General features: G+C 35.0%; 1 protein-coding gene across 6 annotated transcripts in view; it reads right to left on the reverse strand.

Annotated features, from left to right (window-relative positions):
* The window catches only part of LOC120772210 (kinase D-interacting substrate of 220 kDa B), a 92,622-nt gene that overhangs the window by 47,335 nt on the left and 23,332 nt on the right, over positions 1–21,955 (reverse strand). Inside the window, exon 1 of one of the 6 annotated variants that reach the window (XM_040100689.1) lies at positions 14,710–14,734. The exons of the other annotated variants lie outside the window; for them this stretch is intronic. The gene's annotated coding sequence lies outside the window, so the exon portion shown is untranslated. Of the gene's footprint in view, positions 1–14,709; positions 14,735–21,955 lie in introns of those variants that run through there. 6 annotated transcript variants of the gene reach the window in all.

Below are 21,955 nucleotides of genomic sequence, written 5' to 3' on the forward strand. Positions count from 1 at the left end.
TAATAAATAAAATAAACATAAAAGTACTGTTCGGAATATTTTTGGAAATATTTTTAAAAATGCTCCGAACTACAATAAAACTTGAAATATTTTATGGGAGAAATATATAATTTAATAAATAAGGCAAGTTCATTGAATTCTAAGAAAAAATTGTTTGTTTGTGTGTGCTAAAATATTGGAAGCGGCACTTTTTGCTTTGATTGACAGCACCGCCGCTGAAGTTCATATTCATTCAAAACGAGTATTATGAAATTAATATAAAAAATTTACAATAATTAAAAAAATCATACAGATGTGCAATGACGAGTATAACAAAAACAAAAATAAAATAAAAAGTGAAAGTTAAAACAAAAACTTACAATGAAAGAACCAAGCTAAAAATTTAAAATAATAAAAATATTAAATGAAAAAAAATAAAATTAAATTAAAAAAAAAATAATAAAATAAAAAAACCAAATTCAAAAAAAACAAAAATTAGAAATAAAAAAAATAATCATAATAACTGCCGGCACAATATATATGTATATATATATTTTTATCAATTAAGTGTTCCTTCTGTATTTGATCTACAAAGCCGAAATTGTTTCCCAACGTAAATCAAAATGCCAGACAATGAATTTACGCGAGTGTTAAGAAAACAAAAATGGTAAAAAATTTAATTAATTATTAGCGCCGGTGGCGAGGCACCAACGCTGCAGCTAATGCCAATAACCTATTTCGCCGCAATTATTGACCCCCTAAATGAACGAAAAAATGGGAATTTATTTCAAACAATTTCATATTTATGAATTAAATATTAAGTAATTAATTATTACAACAAAATATCACAATAACCGGTGAGAGCAAATGACAAACCAATGACGAAAGAGATAAAAATAATAAATAAAATAAAACATAAAATAAAATTATAAATAAAAATATAAAAAAATAAAAATAAATAAAAAATAAAAAAAAAACAAAATTTAATCAAAAATATGAATAAAAATTAAAGGGTAAAATTAAACAAAAATTTAGCTGAATAAAACTAACCATTAACGTACGTTATTGAGGAAAAAAATTGCATATAATAGGTTGTCAAAAATCTTGCGGTATTTTCGCTAGTTGGCGCTGAAAAAATCGGGTCCTTTTGGAAAGCTCATTTCACGCGCTAACACGTGTTTGAATTGTCGTTTCTTTTAAGTCGTTCGTGAATAGCGTCGCAAACATGGAGCAAAATAAAGAAAAATACGGCATATTTTACAGTACTACTAAATAAAGGCAAAATGCATCTCAAGCCGCCAATAAAATTTGTGCAGTTTATGGACCCGATACAGTTTCCATTTCCACCGCACAACGATGGTTTCAACGTTTTCGTTCTGGTGTAGAGGTGGTCGAAGATGCGCCACGCTCCGGATGGCCTGTCGTCGAAAATTGCGATAAAATCGCTGAATTGGTCGAAAGAGACCGGCATAGTAGCAGCCGTAGCATCGGTCAAGAGCTGGGCATGAGTCGTCAAAAATTCATTTCAATTTCAATAAAAATACCGCAAGACTTTTTTGACAACCCATTATTATTGAAAACAGACACGTTAAAAATTTTATGCCCAACGGTGCATTTGTACAGGGTTTTCCAATAAGAATGATATGACTTCTTAAAATAAAATCACACTTATTGTTAACGAAATTCAATTGTTTTTTATATACATAACTTCTTTTGTAGCAAAGAATTCGATGAACCCAATTTTCGGGTGCTTTTTCAACTAAATCAAGTCGTGTGTCATGAATAGCACGTTCAATATTGTCTTCTAAAGCTTGAAGAGAGTCTGGTTTATTGCTAAAGATCAATGACTTCAAATAACTCCACAAGAAGTAGTCTAAAGGTAATAAATCTCAACTTCTTGGAGGCCATTCAAAATCACAATTAATTGAAATAATCGAATCTTCAAACTTTGGTCGCAATAATTCAGTTGTTTCACCTGCTGTGTGGCACGTAGCACCGTCTTGTTGGAACCAGATGTTGTCCAGATCAACTTCTTCCAATTGCGGCCATAAAAAGGTGGTTATCATCGTTGGAGAGCGGTATATCCATTGGCAGCAAAGATGTCACCAACTTCATTTCGAAAGAAGTACGGACCGATGATTCCGCCAGACCAAAAACCACACCAAACTGTCAATTTGGCTGAATGTAATGGTTTTTCATAATAAATTTTTGGATTTTCTTCGTACCAGAATCGACAGTATTGTTTATTTACCGCACCACTCAGATGAAAGTGAGCCTTATCGGAGAAGATGATTTTCTTATAAAAATCGTTAACGATTTCAAGTTGTTCCAAGGCGAAATCAGTAAATTCACGATGTTTACGGTGGTTCATTGGCTTGAATTCTTGAGTGAGAACAATTTTATACTGATGCAAGCCCAAATCCTTTCACAAAATCCGTTCGGTTGCGGTTTCAGACAGCCTCAATACTTGCGAATGTTTTAGAATCGACAAATTGCGGTCTTCAGTAACATTTGCTTGACGGGAGCAATATTTCCTTTACTTCCAGTGGCTCTTTGGCTTATTGGCACTTGAACATAGAGGAAATGTGTGCTCGAAATCGCTGTATCGCACGAAAAGTGGCAATTGAAGAACAATTATTTTGATAATAAAATTGAATAATTTGTAAACGTTGTTCTTGTGTTTATCTCTCCATTATGAAATTGTAAACATTATTGAATACAATGAAAAAAATTACAGATGATGGGATATTAAAAATGGCCAAAACGAGACTTAAAAATCATATCATACCTATTTGCAAAACTCGCAAAATGCTTCACATTTTTTTGTTTTGATATTCAAAAATATTTCTTTAAAAGGATTTTTCTATTGGTTTGTTTTAGACACTACAAGGGTTGGAAGCATGATAACCAGGAAGCAGTTCCCAGTCGACTGACCTGTGGTCCGAAGATTTTTTGCTGTTGTTTTTATTGTTTTTATTGATTTATTTTTTTCAATTTTATTTGTATTCTTTAAATTTTAATAAAAATCATATAATAAACTGAATAGAAATTTTTTTTCATTGTGTCTATCTTAGTTTGAAAAATGCTTTAAGTTAGGCGTCTAGACCAGAAAATCCCCTCAAAATTTTCCAAAGCCGCAAGTGCAAAAATGTAATGTATTTTACAAATTTGTGAACTTTTTAATCGCCTTACTTTAAATAAAAATTTTTTAACTTATTTTTAATTTTTGGTAAGGATGCATGAATGCCATTAAGTGCAATAAAATCAGAGGAGCAACTCCACAAATAACTGCATTAAAAGTAACCAAGCAGAAAGGAGTGACGCAAATAACAAAAAGAATGTCGGTTTGGTACGAGGGTAGCTGAAGAAGTCAGCGATTCTTAATAAACCAACTTTTATATCTAATTTTTGGCTGAAGGTGAAGCGTGCCTCCGAAGTGCCGATATATTTGATGAAAGGTCTTTTTATGTCTGAAATGCACATGAATATTCTGTCTGATGCTCTCGGAAAGCTGTAACTTTAAGAGCAATACTTTTTCAACAATTTTATATTCAAAAGTTTACCAGCATTTCAGCCAAGCAGCGACAGTTTGAGTGATGTTACAGGTTATCGGCTTAAACTTCACTTTCCAATCTCTCTTTTAGGCAAATATTATTGTAGTTTTTGGTCTTAATCAATATATTTCATACATGATAAGATATAATATCAGTCTCTCTGATACTTTGAAATGAGACGCCGCTTAAGGCGAGACGTTCAATTTTAAACAATAATTTTTCGCAAAATCGTGCGTTAAGTTTCTTTTAACGAATGTTTTAAACCAATGAAATTATTGCTTAAAAGGTGCCAATATTTTAGAAACTTACTTGGACTAGGCACTAGTTCCCTTATTTTCTAAGATTTCGATCTGAATCTTTGTACACGTCACTTTCTATTTAAGAACGACCGAAATCAAGTGATTGTATGGAAAAATGTTCCATTTGACGAAATATCTTCCGATTTATTGTCTAGGGTAACGCTGCAACCTATATAGTTATATCACTCGAATCACTTTAGCATATAGCTGTCATACGAACGGACCGATTATAATTAAGTACTTATCTTGGAACTTCTTTAATTGTGAAAGGTCTTATAGCTTCGCTGCCACAGAATTTACTATTTTTTTATACTTTTGCATAAAATTAGAATTTTCAGAAATTATGTTTCCAGCGTCTGACAATGACGTAGCTTTTTGAAAGTTTGACAGATTTCGTGTTGTTTTGAAACTCTTACCTTTAGAGTTATTCAAAAAATTCATCACTCGCTGATCCATCAAACCTCCCCCTTAGTTATGACGACAAAGTAAAAATATGCAGAACAAAAATTTGTTGAACGAAGTGTCAAAATGTTGAGACATTTTATTTGGTATGCGGTTTAAGATCAACCACTTATACTAAAAAAAACTTCGATGCGTATTATGAAATTCATGTGACATGATTTATATACCACATACGTATGTGAGCTTTGTTAGTGTAGCACTTTTACGCTATGCAACAAATTTTAATCAATTCATATCAAATTTTTAAGCAATTTACTAAAAAATTCATATATAATTTATAATTTACTAAGAAATAGCACAGAATTGTTGCTTTGATTATTTTTTTGTGGACAAGTTCGGTTCATTGTCAGCCGCGGAGCAGCGCATAGCACAGCAGCGGTAACGAGATCGTGCAGCCATCAGATAAACCGCAGCCGCACAAATCCCTAACTTACAACGCTGTGAACTTGGCAACATGTTGAGCGCAAAAAACACCATGATTGTTGCTTACTGTTGCTGTATATATTAAGTACAAATATACATACAAACCCTTATATCGTTACATACACTATGTTTGTAAGCGTTTTTATGATGCTACTACATTGAGGGATCATTAAACTGCATCGATCAATGGTATTCACCAACACGTGCCAAAAATAGCATAGTGGCTACAGTCATTTACACATATATACATATATATACACATGTATTTGTAATATGCAGGTGATATTTGGACAGTGCCGATAAATTGCTGTGTCATACTTTGAAGCAAAAAGTGCTTAATTTGCTTATTTTCTCTTAATTTCTTTTCAATTAAAAGTCAACAAACGAGCAGCAGTTAATTTAGCTGCATCACACTTTAGTCGCTCTTGGTGAATACCCGCATTGTACTTTTCATCGCCCTGCACAACAACAATGTAAGTTGGTGGTCATAAGAGTCTTTGTCTTTTCTTGTAAAACAGTAAAACAAATCTGAAGAAACATAAACTATTCGCTAAGAAAAAGTACGAACGAAGTTACATTATGCCACATTACATTGATGCTAGAATACAACGCACGCCAAATTAATAAGTACAATCGAATAATTGATCGAGCTAATGTCATTTAATTGATGCCCCTCTGAACTAACTAAGAGTTATATATGTAATCTACACCAATAAAAAACAGTAATTTCTTCAAGTACGATTATAGGCGTTTCTAGCGACGTCCAAATTGCATCAATAAACGATTATTCGGATTGTACTAGTTGAAAAATAAAATAAAAAAGGCGTTTCTGACAATCACTTAATTAAGTCAAATAACAATATTTTGCAATCTAATATTTGACTAAATTAAAGCGCTTCTGACAAGCTCTTAATTTAATCAATTAAAAATTTTTCGATCTACTAATTGACTAAATTAAGGTAAAATGAAATAAGACACTTCTGACAACCTTTTAATTGAGTCGATTAACAATTTTTAACAATCTACGAACTGAATAAATTAAGATAAAATTACAAAAGGCGCTTCTACAGCCACTTAATTGAGTCAATTAACAATTTTTAGAAATCTACGAACTGAATAAATTAAGGTAAAATTAAAAAAACGCTTCTACAGCCACTTAATTGAGTCAATTAACACGTTTTTGCAATCCGATTCTGGTATCCCCTAAATTGAGTCAATTAACAATTTTTAATATAGTACTAATTGACTAAATTTAGTTAAAATTAAAATAAAATACCTGACAAACCCTTAATTGAATCAATTTTCACAATCTACTAATTGACTGAATGAAAGTAAAATAAAAAAACTCTTCTCACTCTCTTAATTGTGTTAATTAACAAATTTTCGAAATCTATTAATTGACTAAATTAAGGTGCTTTCATTGAAACAATTATTATCTTTTCTAATTAAGCGGAATTTGCGTAAAGAGACATTGTAGAAATACAATATAATAGAAAAATAACGGACATTTGAACTAGAAATGGTAATTTTTCAGTTAAATAATAAGACAATTAATTTAACCTTTTATTGTAAAGTAGAAAATATTCATTTCAGCAACAAAATAACGAAAGAAAATACTTTATGTTTCTAATAAGACGAAAATTAATACCGTTAGCAACTTAGAAGATACAGGGCAATACTGGCTTTGAGCACGTCGTCGTCAAAGTTGTATGAAAGAAGGTGAGGTAGAAACATTGAGGCATTTTCCCCTCCATTATGCAACCTTTGTAAGACTGTTGTTGCAACACCTCGGCAGTTTTAACTTCAGCGAACCAGGAGACGTAGCCGAAACAGACATTAACCGTTTCAACGAATTTGTGTTAGGCTCAAAACACTTTGTCGATTTCTAAAGTTCCTATGACCTATTATACAGTACGTTCCAAAGTAAACAGGACTTAAAAAAAACAGAACAAATGGTTCTTTCGGCAAAATCAATTTATTTTATTCAAAATAGTCTCCTTCTGCTTCAATACAGCTCTTTTCACGGTCAAAAACCATGTCGAACGAGTGTTTTAGCTTGTTGGCCGCCAGTATGTCGGTGCAAGCCTTTAGAATGGCCTCTACGTCTGCATAATGCTTTCCTTTCAAGGGCAAATGCATTTTTCCGGAATGGAAGAAGTCGCATGGTGCGATATCAGGTGAATACGGGGAGTGGTTAATGGTTAAAATGTGATTTTTGGTCAAATAATCGGCCACAAGCGTCGAATCGAATATTGGATTCTGAGCAAATTTTGGTCGTCAGTCAATTTGTGCGGAACAAACCGTGCACACACCTTTTGGAGATGTTCAATTCCATTTCCATGAATATCAATGATGATTTCGGCTGATTTTTGATGAATTCACGCACAGTTTCGATGGAATTTCCGGTGATCGCGGATTTTGATTGGCCCACATGTTGATCGTCATTTATGTCCTCACGACCACTTTGAAAACATTGAAACCACTCGTGTACTCTGCCACGGGATAGGCAATCATCGCCATAAACTAGTTTCATCAATTGAAACGTTTCGGTAAAAGTTTTGCCAATTTTAAAATAAAATTTAATGTTGGCTTTTTGTTCGAAACTCATTTTCGCACCGATAACACAAACATACTGACACTTAAAACGCAATAACTTCACTTCCAATCAATACTCAATAAAAATAGCAGATTCTAACGCACCAGTCGACATACAGATGGCGCCACCAGGCGCTAGATTCAAATTCATTCCTGTTTACTTTGGAAAGTACCTTGTATAGAAGTTCTCAATAATACAACGGACCGGCGTTCTAAGCCGCTCAAGTGAGGTCCCTGTTAGGATCGACCTCTTAACCCAACCTAACCTGTTAGGTGTGAGATCCTGAACTCGATTTGGTCATGCCCGTCTGTCTATATATACGCGAACTAGTCCCTCAGTTTTGGAGATATAATTCTTCCCAAAAAGGGAACATCGGATTACTATAACTAATACCAGCCATACTGATTGATCCAAACCTAGTTCTTTTATGAAAATAAATTGTCAAACCGAGACATTTTTTCGGAACTTTAGATCGACCTAATCGCCTAAACTTTAGTTAACAGCAAATTTTATTTACGTTCTTAATATAATTCCATAATCTTTTTTTGTATTTTTTTAGGAATACTTAATCAATATAACTGTTAAATTTATGTGACTGTGAAACTAACTGAAAATTCTTAGTTGAACTATTCACATGGAACTCACCTTGTTGACTCCAACCGCCGCCGGCTATTTATAACTTCAACAAGAGATCAAAGCATGGGAAAGCCGCAGAAGCAGCAACCAACTAACCAGCCAATGTTGCATGCAACAGCGAACAACAAGCTATATGTATGAGCGTTTAGTATATTAACGATAGCTAAAACGATGATGAGCCCAGACAAACGAACGATGGACCCAGTTGTGTGTGAGAGCAAAACATGCAGAAAAATAAAAGTTAAAGGATAAATGGGTAAAAATAGACGCAAATGGATAAAAAGAGTTTGAACTACAACACAACACTTTAGCGGTCGCACAGGAGAGAGGGCATGGGGCTGGAAACAAGGTAGTTTAGGCAAGCATATTGCTGAGTGATTGCGCGTGACTAGAAGATTTAGTTGTAGGAGGTGGTGAAAACCAACAAAAAGGAAGTAGTAATAAAAGCAAAGCAAACAACAAACGCGCATTAATAACCTTGTCAGTGAGAGAGGACAGCGTGTAGGCAGAGCGAGCAGAGATTAGTTGTGAGCTTCAGAGAGTTAGAATTTAAAACGTGGAAAAAAACGAAGAGGCCAGTAAGAATATGCGCAACAAACGGTGGAAATCAGTAAGAGATTGCAGTGAGCTTATTTTGGGACCAAACAAGGCAAAGCGGAAAATGAGTAGAGCAGCTGATGGTTTAGGAGTAGAGAGTAGTTGTAAGACATGAAGCAATGAAGTTGCAAGAGAGTGAGCTTTTGAAACGGCGTACAGAGAGGGTAGACAGTGAGTTAGCAGGGTTAAAGCAACAAAGCGCGTGCGTATCGGATGTAATTAAAGACAATAGGTTGCGCGAGAGCTTGGTATACATTAATCACAAACGATATTTTTAGAAAATATTTAATTTCAGGGATTTCCCAAGTACTACCGCTGGATTGTGTACGTGCGAGAAACGACGAAGCGCAAAATTGAATTGACTGAAACGACGTGCGCCAGGACTGAGCGGTAGGCCGGTGCCATTTTGTTTGGCCAACTCCAGTTCGTCGGTTGGCGAAAGCGAACGCGCCGTGTAATTGCCAGGTGTGCCGACAACACCACCACCACCGCCGGTATCATCGGCCGACTCGATATTGATGATCAGCCGGGGCAATGACGAATGCGGTGTCATTTCCGATTTCAACCTGGGCGAGGAGAGTAACGAATTCGGTGTCGAGTTCGAATGATCCAATGCGCTGGTTACCGAGCTCAGCGCTGTCGTCTCTTCGCCCGACTCATCGACCAATGGCAAGTGCATGGTGTTTACATCTCGTATGCCGGTATTATGGAGTCCACGTATGAGCGCGCTGATCGTATGGTGATTGTAAATGATATGTTGCTGAGCCGTGGTTGCGCTGCTGGTCGTAATAACGGTTGTACACGACGACGCGTTGCTACCCTTTCTGGCGGCGGTACTATCCGACATCGCTGTGGTTGTTGTCGCTGTGCTGACGACGGTGGTTTTGTTTGGAAGCTTGAGGCTACTGTTGCGCCTGTTCGAAGGGTCATTTTGCTGCATGATTTGTGACTTATGTTTTTGTTGCTTTTTTGTGTGGTGACTTGGCGTGGTGATTTTCAATTTTTCTGGTTGTTTTTGTCTTTTGTGCGCAAATTAAAATTTTCAATTCAAAGTCATTTATGCCGAAATCTGTTGTTGTTGTCTTTTAATTTATTGCTTTTGTAGAATTTCGTTTTGGAATAATTTTGTGTTGTTGTTAGCAGCAAAGTTGCAGAGAAGAGAAAATGAAATGTTGAAGGGACACCCCCCTCAATGGCGTTTGGCGGCTAAAATAGAATATAGGTAAATAAAGTATATTAATTGTTTTTGTAGAAACAGACATTTTTTGGCCAGCATTTGGGGCAAAGCAGCAGTAGAGTGCGCAGAGGGACGAGTGTATTACTCTAGGCAAGCGTTTAATTGTATATAAATATAGTGCAAGTATGTATGTATTGCGTAGATAAGTGGAAATCTTAGTGGCAATAGAATTTTCAAACAAATTTTTATATTGACCCAAAACAAATCACACAAAAACATATACAAACACACACACACCGACGGCTTTTTTTACTTTGACCATAAGTGCACATCAATGTTTGTTTGATTAAGACAAATTAAATATATATTTATGACTTTCTCATGATTGAGCACAAGTAATCATGGGACTCATCAATTAAGCTCATCAAGTCCATTTAACAGCTTGCAATCACTCATTTTATGACAGAGAACGCGCATATGTCACACTACTGAAAGAGATTTGACGTAAAGTAGGCAAACGTACGTATGTATGTAATTATTTTCACAAAATATCTGAAATTGTGCTTAGATAAATAAATCAGTTGACATAGATAAAATAAACTGATGGCTGAACGCCTTCTGAAATTTAAGTTTTTGTCCTAAAAAAAGGATCCAATATAAATTTTTGTTCCCAATTTTAAGCATTCCTAGATCATATTTCTTTATTTATGTATATAACAGATATTTTTTATATTTCGCATTATAAATTATATTTTCTAGAACAAAAAGGTTTTAATGATGTTTTCCATATAACCACTCCTTTAAAATTTATGCGCAGTTAAGGGAGTATTTTTGTCCAGGATTTTGAAAAAATCGATTTTTTTTGCATATCTTGAAAGTTTAGACTTTTAGAAATATGACCTTGGAAGGATTTTTAAAAATTCGACTTATTTTCGGAGATACATCCGATTTTGTGACGTGGCGTCTGTGTTCACTAGAATTGTCTCCTAAACTTTAAACGCGTTTTTCTCAAAACTGACTTTTTCGGAACGATACCCACGATTTCTCAGGTTCTACTGGACCGATGTACTTGAAATTTTTATAGAGTCTTCTTTATAGGCTTGTCTATGGTTGGAACTAGCCCCATCTCCAAATTTTTATTTTTGTTATTTTTAAAAATTTCGAAATAGTCAGAAAAAGTGATCCAAAAAAACTTTTTTTTCAGGCAGCCGCCATTTTGGGAAAAATTGTTTTCCACTTTCCCGTAGTTCCGGCCATTTCGACATTATTCGAGATTAATAATCTTTTTTTTTGGTTTTAGATAACTAGGAGGGTTGAAATCATGGGTATGGTCACGTGGAAATTTTTAGAGACCCCCAGTTCGATTTTTGAAATTTTTTACTTTTTTTAGTTTTTAATTTTTTTCTGTACTCTTCTAAAATTAACAAATAACTAATAAAAAAAATGGATAGTAAAAATATTAATTGCCTTTTTTTACGACACTTTAAAAATTACCTGAAATTCATGCTTCTAGACCAGAATAGTCCCTTAAAGTTACAATATACATTCTAACAAAAATGTATCCGGAAATAGTAAATAAAATGCAAAATATTTAATTATTCATCAATATTTAGGTTGTCGCCCTCAAATAAATCTCTATCAGATGTAATACACTTATGCCAACAATTTTTCCAGTCCTCGAGACACTTTTCGGGAGCTCCTTCAACGAATTTTGTTCTTCGATCTGTGAAAACGGGTTTCACGGAGCGGCAATTTCAGCTTGGGGAAAAAGAAAAATTCTCACGTAGCCAAATCTGTTGAAGACGGTGTTTAATCGATGGTATTCATTCACTGCGTTTTTTACTTTAAAATCGGTCACAATCGTACTCTTTTTGAAACAAAATCAGCTTTATCGGGACGAGTCGAAGGCATTTCATATCCAAAATATCCACAAAAATCATTTGAACGGACAGAGATGTCGATTTTCAAGCACCATATCCTTCGCTTTTTTAATATTTTCATCAGTTGCAGAGGTCGAAGTCCGCCCAAAACGACGCATGTCTTCAACGATCTCTGGACCACCTTTGAAGGCTTTGTATCACTAGTAGGCTTGTGTGTTTTTGATAAATCTGAATCACGATAAGCCTTTTCCAACATTCGCAACGATTCCGCACACGAAATTTGGTTAGAAATACAAAATATGAGAGAAACTCTTTATTCTACATTTTTATCCATCGTAAAAATAGCAACCCACTACTAATGCGTATAGACCTAAGCAGCTGGTATAAACAAACTGGCTGACAGATCGAGCTCATATTTGGCATAGAAATTAAGAACAATTTAGCAAAACATATGTTTTTGAAATATCACTTGCACTTACTTTGTCGCAATGTTCATCAAAATCACTGAGGCTCAGCAATTCAAATCAGAATCACTGAGGTTATGGTAAGCGGTAAGTAAGAAGGTTACACCTACACCTTACACCGCGAACAACGGACTATGAGTTAACCCTAGCAAAACGGAACTGATGATTTTCACGAGTACAACAAAAAATGCCGCAATTCAATCTTTTTTCACTCAGTGATACAACAATTCATGTGTCCTCCACAGCAGAATACCTTGGGGTTGAAATCGATACCAAACTGAATTGAAAGATTAACATTGAAAAACGAATAAATAAAGCGTATATGGTCTGCTACAATTGCAAAACAATACTTAGAAGAACTGGGACTAAATCAAATATAGTAATGTGGCCGTCATTAGACCAATTCTAATTCTTTTTTTGACAAGAGATGCATTATTTTTTAATGGCTGGCTTTAGTAATTGGAATCTGGCGTGTTATAAGTAAACAAACTCCTCTGTCTTTATAGTTCTGATCATCCGTCTATTCCCCACTATAGCGAATAATTTTGCATGAAGAGAAACTTGATAAACGACTGTTCCATTTATTAACTTTTTCTGCCAATAGGGACAGAGGTTTGTAGAGCATTTATGAATTATTTTGCTTTTAACATAATTGAGATATATACTATCCTATCTTTTAAGTTGGATAACACTGAACACATTGTGCTAACTTCTACTAAAATCGGTTCAATAGTTTATGAGTTCACACCGGACAAAGAATTAATAGAGCGAGCATCCATTTAATGGAGCTTTCACTGTATTTTTTATTTATAAATTGTTTTTACTATCCCATCTTCTAATTTGGTTCGAACTGGATTTACTAAAATCGGTTCAGTAGTTTAGGAGTCCATCGCGGACAAACAACGTGACAAATAATTTTTATACATATATAAAGAAGATAGAAACCAAAAGAATATTATCGAAGGGAAATGAATAGAAGAAAGCAGTATAGTATACCGCATTAAAGTGATTCAACTCTTTCTATTCTACTGCTACACAATTTCTTATAAGAAAATTGCTCAAGGTCTCAACTCTGTGCCATTCAATAAAAACTAGTTCTATATACTTTATACATATGTGTAGATATTTATACAGATGTGCTTTTTGTAGCAGTAGAAAACATTTTCCCACTAATTTTAAGAATTTTAACGGGTCTGTTTCGGGTCTCAGACTATCGAGGGAACTATATAATGGATGTTTGATTTAGATATGTGTTTTCAATGAGGCAAAAGTTTGTTTGGAGTCAGTCTTCTTGACACCTTGAGCTTTATTCATGCTCAGGTTTGCCAATTCAGAATGAACAGCCTTACTTCGGAATAACGTCTGCAAATCGTGTCTAAAACCAGATGGCCAATGATCCCGATTTTCACAAGAAAATTCTGTTTAGGGATAAAGCTCACTTTTGTTTGAATGGGTACGTTAATAAACAAAATTGTCGCATTTAGATTGATAATAGACCACAAGTCGTTGTTGAGACGCCGCTACATCTTCAATGAGTCCCCTCTTGTTGTGCTCTATGGACGGAGGAAATCATTGGTCCATATTTCTTCAAAATGAAATCGGCTATAATGTTACAGTTATAGGAACCGTTGTAAATCCATGACTAAGGATTTTGACGTGCCTGAATTGGAGGATGTTGATAGAATTGAATTGGAGGTGGACAACCTTTGGTTCCAGCAAGGCGGTCCTACGTGCCATACAACCAACAAAACAATTAAGAAAACTTTTAGTGAGTGCATTATCTGGCTTCGTGAGCCAGTGGCGTGACGTCCAATATCGTGCGATTTAACACCACTCGACGTTTTATTTGTGAAGTTGTGCGAATTCGATGCATGAATTTGGTATCCCCGCAAAACTAATTCGGCTGTGTAAACTGACGTTGAGCAACACTAAAAGCTCCGTCAGGATCGCCTGATCTGTCCGAGCCGTTCGATACCAAACGAGGCTTTAGACAAGGCGATTCCTAGTAATAACTTTGAAGCCATAGATAACTTCATCTATCTTGAAACCAGCATCAACACCAACAACAACGTCAGCCTCGAAATCCAAGGCAGAATATTTCTTGCCAACAAGTGCTACTTCGGACTAGGCAATTGAGAAGTAAAGTCCTCTCTCGACGAACAAAAACCAAACTCTATAAGTCACTCATTATTCCCGTCCTGGTGCAATGGCATGGACGATGATAACATCTGATGAGTCGACGTTACGAGTTTTCTAGAGAAAGGGTCTGCGAAAGATTTATGGTCCTTTGGGTATTGGCAAGGGCGAATATTGCATTCGATGGAACGATGCGCTGTACGAGATATACGACGACATTGACATAGTTCAGGGAATTAAGGGACAGCTGCTTCGCTGGATGGATGCTCTTCTGAATGAACTCTGACAGAGGAAGGATCTCACTCCGTTGGAAAGACCAGGTGTAGAAGAACCTGGCAACAGTTGGAATCTCCAATTGGCGCCAAACAGCGAAAAGGAATTTCGTTAATTTTGGGACACCCTGTATAATAAGTTTATCCACAAGGATATGTAATATTTTATACCCTTCAAAATTTAAGTATTTACAACTGTATATACATATGTACATATGTATTAATAAGCGATACCTCAATTTCCGGCGTATGACTCGGCTTTAGACGTGCTTTAAACATGGTGGTAAAACTTTTGCTGCGTTTCGCCGTTTTGCCGCGTTTCACTTCGCCCACTCCTTCCGTTAAGCTAATACAATAAACGGAGGGAACCTTTGACGTTGCACTTGGACACTCAATTTTGCCGCTTTTTTTTAAAGGCAATCTAATGCACAAAACACTTAAAAAATATAATAAATTGTATGCTTCTTTGTGTGTGTGTGAGTATGAAAATTGCGATCGTTTTGGATGTTAACGGGTTGCTTGCGCGAAATCGAACTGAGAATTGGCGCAGCTTGGCGTCGGCACTTAAATAGCTGGCCATAGAAGCGGCGGAATAGACCAAGCACACACGCGGTCATAAAGAAGGCATAATCATAAAGATGGGAAAATGTATTTTTCAATTAATTAATTAGTTTTGAACATTGTTGTAATTTTAATTTATTTTTTTGTGAACACAAAATAAACAACAGTTATTTTAGATAACGACGGCAAGTACAATTTTTTCTTTATATACAAATGTGTATATATAAGCTGCAAACAAGTGTACTTTCGGCGCACATTCCAAGCTGCTCTGCATTCGCCAACATTTACATATGTTTGTATGTATGTATACTTTTAAGTCACAGTGTGGTCCCAAGCAGTCGCCTACTTCCTGTTTGCATTGGATATGCTAAGTACACATGTAAATAAACTAAGCCAAATGATATTAATCCGCGCGTATGATGCTGCTGCTGCCTGGTGTTGATAAGAGCAGCTGATAACCACTTTACACACACAAACACACTTCTATTTTCGCGCACACTAAGCAACAGTATTGTTGTTTCTTTCCTTGTCATTGGTGAAATACTATTTTTTCATAGAAACTTTTTCACGATCAATAACTGTGGGAGCGAAGTGCGTGCGTATTGAACAAAAGCGCTGGTGGTTGATAGCAGCAGCATCAAATCCGAGTGATATATCGGCAACAAAGAGCAACTGTCAACTATGGCAAGCAGCTGACTGACAGCTGTTCAGCTTCGGCGGCTGTTCATTGCATATACAGAAAAGTTAATAGTTTATACGATGGTGTATATACATTCATATGTATGTATGTAGCTAAGCACAGTTATGGATGTACATAAGTACGAGGTTGGTTTGAAGAGGTGACTTTTCAGATTTCCGAAAAAATGTATTAATCGATTAAATTTGCATTTCAGCTCATATTATAATATGTTTGCCGCGAAGTTTGTAACACCCAGAAGGAAACGATAAAGACCCTATAAAAATATATTTCTACTTGTGACAAAAAGCAACCGGAAATTATAATTAATTTCCACAGCTATATGATATTTTGCTAAGTTGGTAGGACTGTTCTTAATTACTATGCCAAATAATCTTGCGATCAGTCAACCAGTTTGTTTACAGCGGTTGCTTAAGTGGGAACACCTCATTAGTGCGTTGCGATTTTTACAATGGATAAAACTTTCGAACATAGAATTTAACTCAAATTTTGTATTTCTAACCAAAATTTCGTGTGCGGAATCGTTGCGTAAGTTGGAAAGGGCTTACAGTGATTCAATTTTATCAAAAACGCAAGCCTACGACTTATACAAAGCCTTCAAAGACAGTCGAGAGATCGTTGAAGATATGCCTTGTTCTGGACGAGCTTCGACCTCTTCAACTGATGAAAATATCAGAAAATTGAAGGATATGGTGCTTGAAACCACCATACAAGTGTTAGAGAGATGGCAAGAGAGCTCAGCATCTCTCGCGTGTTCGTTCGAATGATTTTGATGGATATTTTGGGTATGAAATGTGTTCTTGCATGACTCGTACCGATAAAGCTGAATTGTTTTCAGAAAGAGTACCGTAAACAGATCTCTTTGGACATGCTTGATCGTGCGAATTCCGGTCCGACATTCATGGAGAGCATTATATGTAACTGTCAATGAAAATAGGTTTATGAGTTTGACATGCAAACAATTCAACAATCGTAGGAATGGTGGGAAAAAAAGCCGAAACCCGAAAAACCACGCCAAAGCCGTTCAAAAATCGAGATGATGCTCATTGCTTATGTTCGATATTCGTGGTTTGGTGCATCATGAATTTGTTCCGGAGGGGCAGACGATCAATAAGCAGTTATATTTGGCGGTATTGAGGACATCAGTCGAAAACGGCCGGAGTTGTGAAAGAGTGAATTTTAGTGTGGATTTTACAGGATGATAATGCACCATCGATCGAGCCACGATTGTGACCGAATTTAAAGCCGAAAAACGCAATGACTTCCATCGATCAATCACCGTATTAGCCAGGTTTGGATCCGTGTGATTTTTTCTTGTTTTACAAACTGAAATTGCCGCTTCTGGAACCCGTCTTCAGTCGATCGAAGAGATAAAACAAAATTCGCTGAATGAGCTGAAGGCCATCCCAAAAACTGCTTATGAAAAGTTTTTCGAGTATTACATCTGGTGGGGATTACTTTGAAGGCGACAAAACAAATATTGATGAATAATTAAATATTTGGGTTTTATTTATATCTTTCGGGTACTTTCTTGTCATAATCTGGACCATAATTGCACTGGCAAGTTTCTGTTTCCGATTACTTTCGACTTAATCGATATTTTATAGTTTATAAATTTCTTTAAAATTTATAAAATAAATTTCTTCTTGTTCGATTATTTTTACTCAATCGATAACACTACTCAACAAATCTGAAGGAAAAATTTGCGACTAATGTGTTAAGAGAGGTCAACTCGATTGTAGAGAGAAAGATTTAAATAGCTCAAGTTCACAATAAAAAGGTCATACCAAGACTATATTATTTTAAATCACACCTTCATGAACCAGCCTCGTACAAATTAACATATAAATATACATATACTAATCGTTGCACAAGCTCTACTATATTTTATTATGATTTTGTTTTGTTTTTGTACGCTATTAATTGATGACTACATTGAATGCTCATGAATGTCAAAACACTCATCATTTCTTTATTGGATCCTAGTTGATATTGACAGTTATATAGTACGTCAAAACAAAGTGCAAACTGTCAACAATGGTGGAATAAATATACATATATACACATAAATGTATATAATAAAATGCATATACTTATGTATGGATGGACATACATATGTATATTTGTATATAACAAATGTATATTAGTAGCAATAGAGCGCCAATATAGTTATAGAAAATAAGAATATTAAGAATGCGAGTACAGTTAGTTGATTGGAAATACTATAGCAACGGCATATTTTTTATTTCCTTGTACTTTTGATACGTATACGTATGTATATGTGGCCTTATTGAACATCAATCATTTACAAACACATTGATCGTCAGCTTTCGATTTCTGCATACTTTTAGGCGGTCGAAGGCAAGCCTAGCTCTTGGGCCAATATATCCGGCAGCATTGACAATGATCGATGTGTGAAAAACCATACATATATATTAGGGTGTTTCTTTTTTAACTATTAGTTTTTTTCAGACCCGTCACGAAATTTCCTTGGAAATACCCTAAAAATTAATATTAACATTAAGAACTGGTCCAAGGCATGTAAAAATTTTCCATAAAAAATACACTACAATCGTGATTTTTTATCGAAGGAAATTTTGTGACGGGACTGAAAAAAATTAATAGTTAAAAAATAAAATAAAAAACAGCCTAATATGTATACAAATTTATTACTGTACATTAGAAAAGTGATCAATAAATCGATAACACTATTGCATATCTTTAACTTCTGAAAAAATACTGCCTTACTACATACATATTAAATTCAGTTTGCTTCAAATATTTTTTTTAATATTATCTGTAATACTTTAATTGGCAGCTTAGTAATTAGGTATAGCTGAGGCATTAAGCAAAGCAGGAAAGTAAATATTACTCAAATCTTAGGTAAATAAAAATATATGTAAAGTGCGATCCAATCGAGGTTCTCTGATTAAAAAAAGCACAAAAAATTCAAATTTAATGGGGAATATTTATTATCATTCAAAGGAATATTTATTATCATTCAAAGAACATCCTTTGACATTTCTGTAGACTTTAGACTTGACGTAGCCCCACAAAAAATAGTCTAAAGGCGTTAAATCGCATGATCTTGGTGGCCAACTTACGGGTCCATTTCTTGAGATGAATTGTTCTCCGAAGTTTTCCCTCAAAATGGCCATAGAATCGCGAGCTGTGTGGCATGTAGCGCCATCTTATTGAAACCACATGTCAACCAAGATGCTAACAAACTTTTTGTTGCCAAAAATGGAAGAACTGAACTTGGTTGACATGTGGTTTCAACAAGATGGCGCTACATGCCACACAGCTCATGATTCTATGGCCATTTTGAGGGAAAACTTCGGAGAACAATTCATCTCAAGAAATGGACCCGTAAGTTGGCCACCAAGATCATGCGATTTAACGCCTTTAGACTATTTTTGTGGGGCTACGTCAAGTCTAAAGTCTACAGAAATAAGCCAGCAACTATTCCAGCTTTGAAGACAACATTTCCGAAGAAATTCGGGCTATTCCGGCCGAAATGCTCGAAAAAGTTGCCCAAAATTGACTTTCCGAATGGACCACCTAAGACGCAGCCGCGGTCAACATTTAAATGAAATTATCTTCAAAAAGTAAATGTCATGAACCAATCTAACGTTTCAAATAAAGAACCGATGAGATTTTGCAAATTTTATGCGTTTTTTTTTTTTTTTAAGTTATCAAGCTCTTAAAAAATCACCCGATATATGTAAAGTGCGATCCAATCGAGGTTCCCTGCTTAAAAAAAGCACAAAAAATTCAAATTTAATGGGGAATATTTATTATCATTCAAAGAACATCCTTTGACATTTATTTTTTGGATATTATCTCTTTCAAATGTTGAAGGCGTTTACGTATCAGATGGTCCATTCGTTGGGTCCAATTTTCGATGAATCGTTCGAGCATTCCGACTGGAAAATGACACGCGGAATTTTTTGCTCCAAGGCCTGAATCGAAGCAAATTTACATATACAGGGCTTTCCAATAGCATTGATATGATAAAAAACACACTAATATTATATATATATTTATTGCGAAGTACAATTAAGTTCTGAATATAACATTAATCAAATGACCTTCACGACTTTTTTTGCAGAAGCGAATTCGATGAACTGAATTATCAAGTACTTTTTCCACTAAATCAAGTCGTGTGTCATAAATATCACTTTCAATATTGACTTCTAAAGCTTGAATAGAGTCTGGTGTACTGTTAAAGACCAATGACTTCAAATATTCCCACAAGAAGTAGTCTAATGGCTTTAAATTACATTTTCTTGAAGGCCATTCTATGTAACAATTTCTTGAAATAATCGAATCTCTAAACTTTTCTTGCAATAATTCGGTTGTTGCACGTGCTGTATAGAACGTAACTCCGTCAGGTTGAAACCAGAAGTTCTCAAGATCAAAAAATTGTTTATCATCGATCTAAACCGCTCTTCATTGAGAGTAACGGTGTCACCAAACCACCAAACCAAAAACCGCACCAAACTGTCAATTTAGATGAATGGAATGATTGTTAATGAATAATTTGTGGATTTTCTTCGCACCAGAATCAACAGTTTTGTTTATTTAATGCACCACTCAGATGAAAGTGAGCCTCATCGGTGAAGATTATTTTATTAAAAAAAATTGTATCGTTTTCAAGTTGTTCCAATCAAAATCAGTAAGTTCACGACGTTTACGGTTGTCCAGTGGCTTCAGTTCTTGAATGTGAACAATTTTATACGGATGCAAGCCTATATGCTTTCTCAAAATCCGGCAGGTTCTGTCTTGAGACAGTCCCAGTTCTTGAGAACGTTTTGGAATCGACCAATTGCGGTCTTCAGCAACACTTGTCTGAAAGGCAGCAATATTTGCATTGCTTCGAGGGGTTCTTTGTTTTATTGGCACTTGAACATTATGTAAAAAAAATGTGCGCTCGAAATTTTCAACAATTCAACGAATAGCGAGCACATGTGGACGATTACCATGACCATAAAATGGTAGAAGCGCAGGAAAAATTGCAATCGTAAAGAAAAAAAAAAAGAAAAAAATAACAAATCATGACATATTAAAAATTGCCCAACGTACACTTAGAAATTATATCATCCCTATTGGAAAATCCGGTATTTGAAAATATTCTCCGACTCCGATTTTTTCGAAGATATGAACTTATTTTAAGAATATTTTACTTTTATAATCGGCTCGCAAATCTTTAAGCGCGTTTGCCTAAAATTTCATTTCAAGTAAAATTTGGGCTTACAGTTTTCACACGACCCTAGATATATGTATTTGTTAAGTAATGATCGAAGGAATAAGATTGTGACAATGATTTCGAATTTTTAAGCCACTCTGAATGTAAATTTTTTCATACAAAATACTTTTTTTAATAGAGAGCACCATTATTTTGTCAAAAAAACCAAATTTTTACTAATCCTCCGAGTATTACCAGTATTCAGGCTATTATAATAATAAATTTTTATGGTTTTTGGATTTAGGATATTTTAAAGCAAAAAAATCCTCGTCGTCAGACACCTTTTATTGGAGGTGCTCCTAGAGGATCGCCCACGAGCTAAAGGGAATCTAAAATTTCCCAAAACGGGTATTAAATGACATTAAAGATTATATGTTACTTTATTCATTTATTCATCTTTATTTATAAAATAAAATGCCTCTTCAAAAAATGCGTTTTTTCTGACTTGCAAGCGGCTAATACCCTTTAATGCAATCTAAATCTCAAAATTAGTGTTCCCAAACCCATTAGTAGACAGAGAGAATTTGCAACGCGTTCCAGACTAATTAAGTGATAAGAGTTTATACATATGTATACATAAATGAATATAGATTATATAAGTGTGAAAAATGTGAGTCACTTAATCCGTCGGCTTTCAACTATAATTCACAGGGGGCTTATTAAGCTGGTGCGTAACCCGTTATTCCGTTGCTATTAAAGGAGCTTAGCTTCAGTGCCCTTTTAGAAAGATTGCATACGCAGAAATGCAATTGCTTTAGATATTATGTGTTATTGTTATAGTAGAAGGACGTCATGTTTGTTTATTTTGCTTGGGTTTATCTAGCAAATGCCAGTTTTTATTAAAAAATATTTATCTAATGGCGTTAATATACTCTACATTAAGGTATGTGCTAATAAGTATGTATGTGAATACCTTGCAAAAAATTTGAAACAGTTAGTGGTTCCATGGCATGGTACAATAACCTTACAGTCAT

Source organism: Bactrocera tryoni, chromosome 3, assembly GCF_016617805.1.
Source record: "Bactrocera tryoni isolate S06 chromosome 3, CSIRO_BtryS06_freeze2, whole genome shotgun sequence".
NCBI classification, from domain to species: Eukaryota; Metazoa; Arthropoda; class Insecta; order Diptera; family Tephritidae; genus Bactrocera; species Bactrocera tryoni.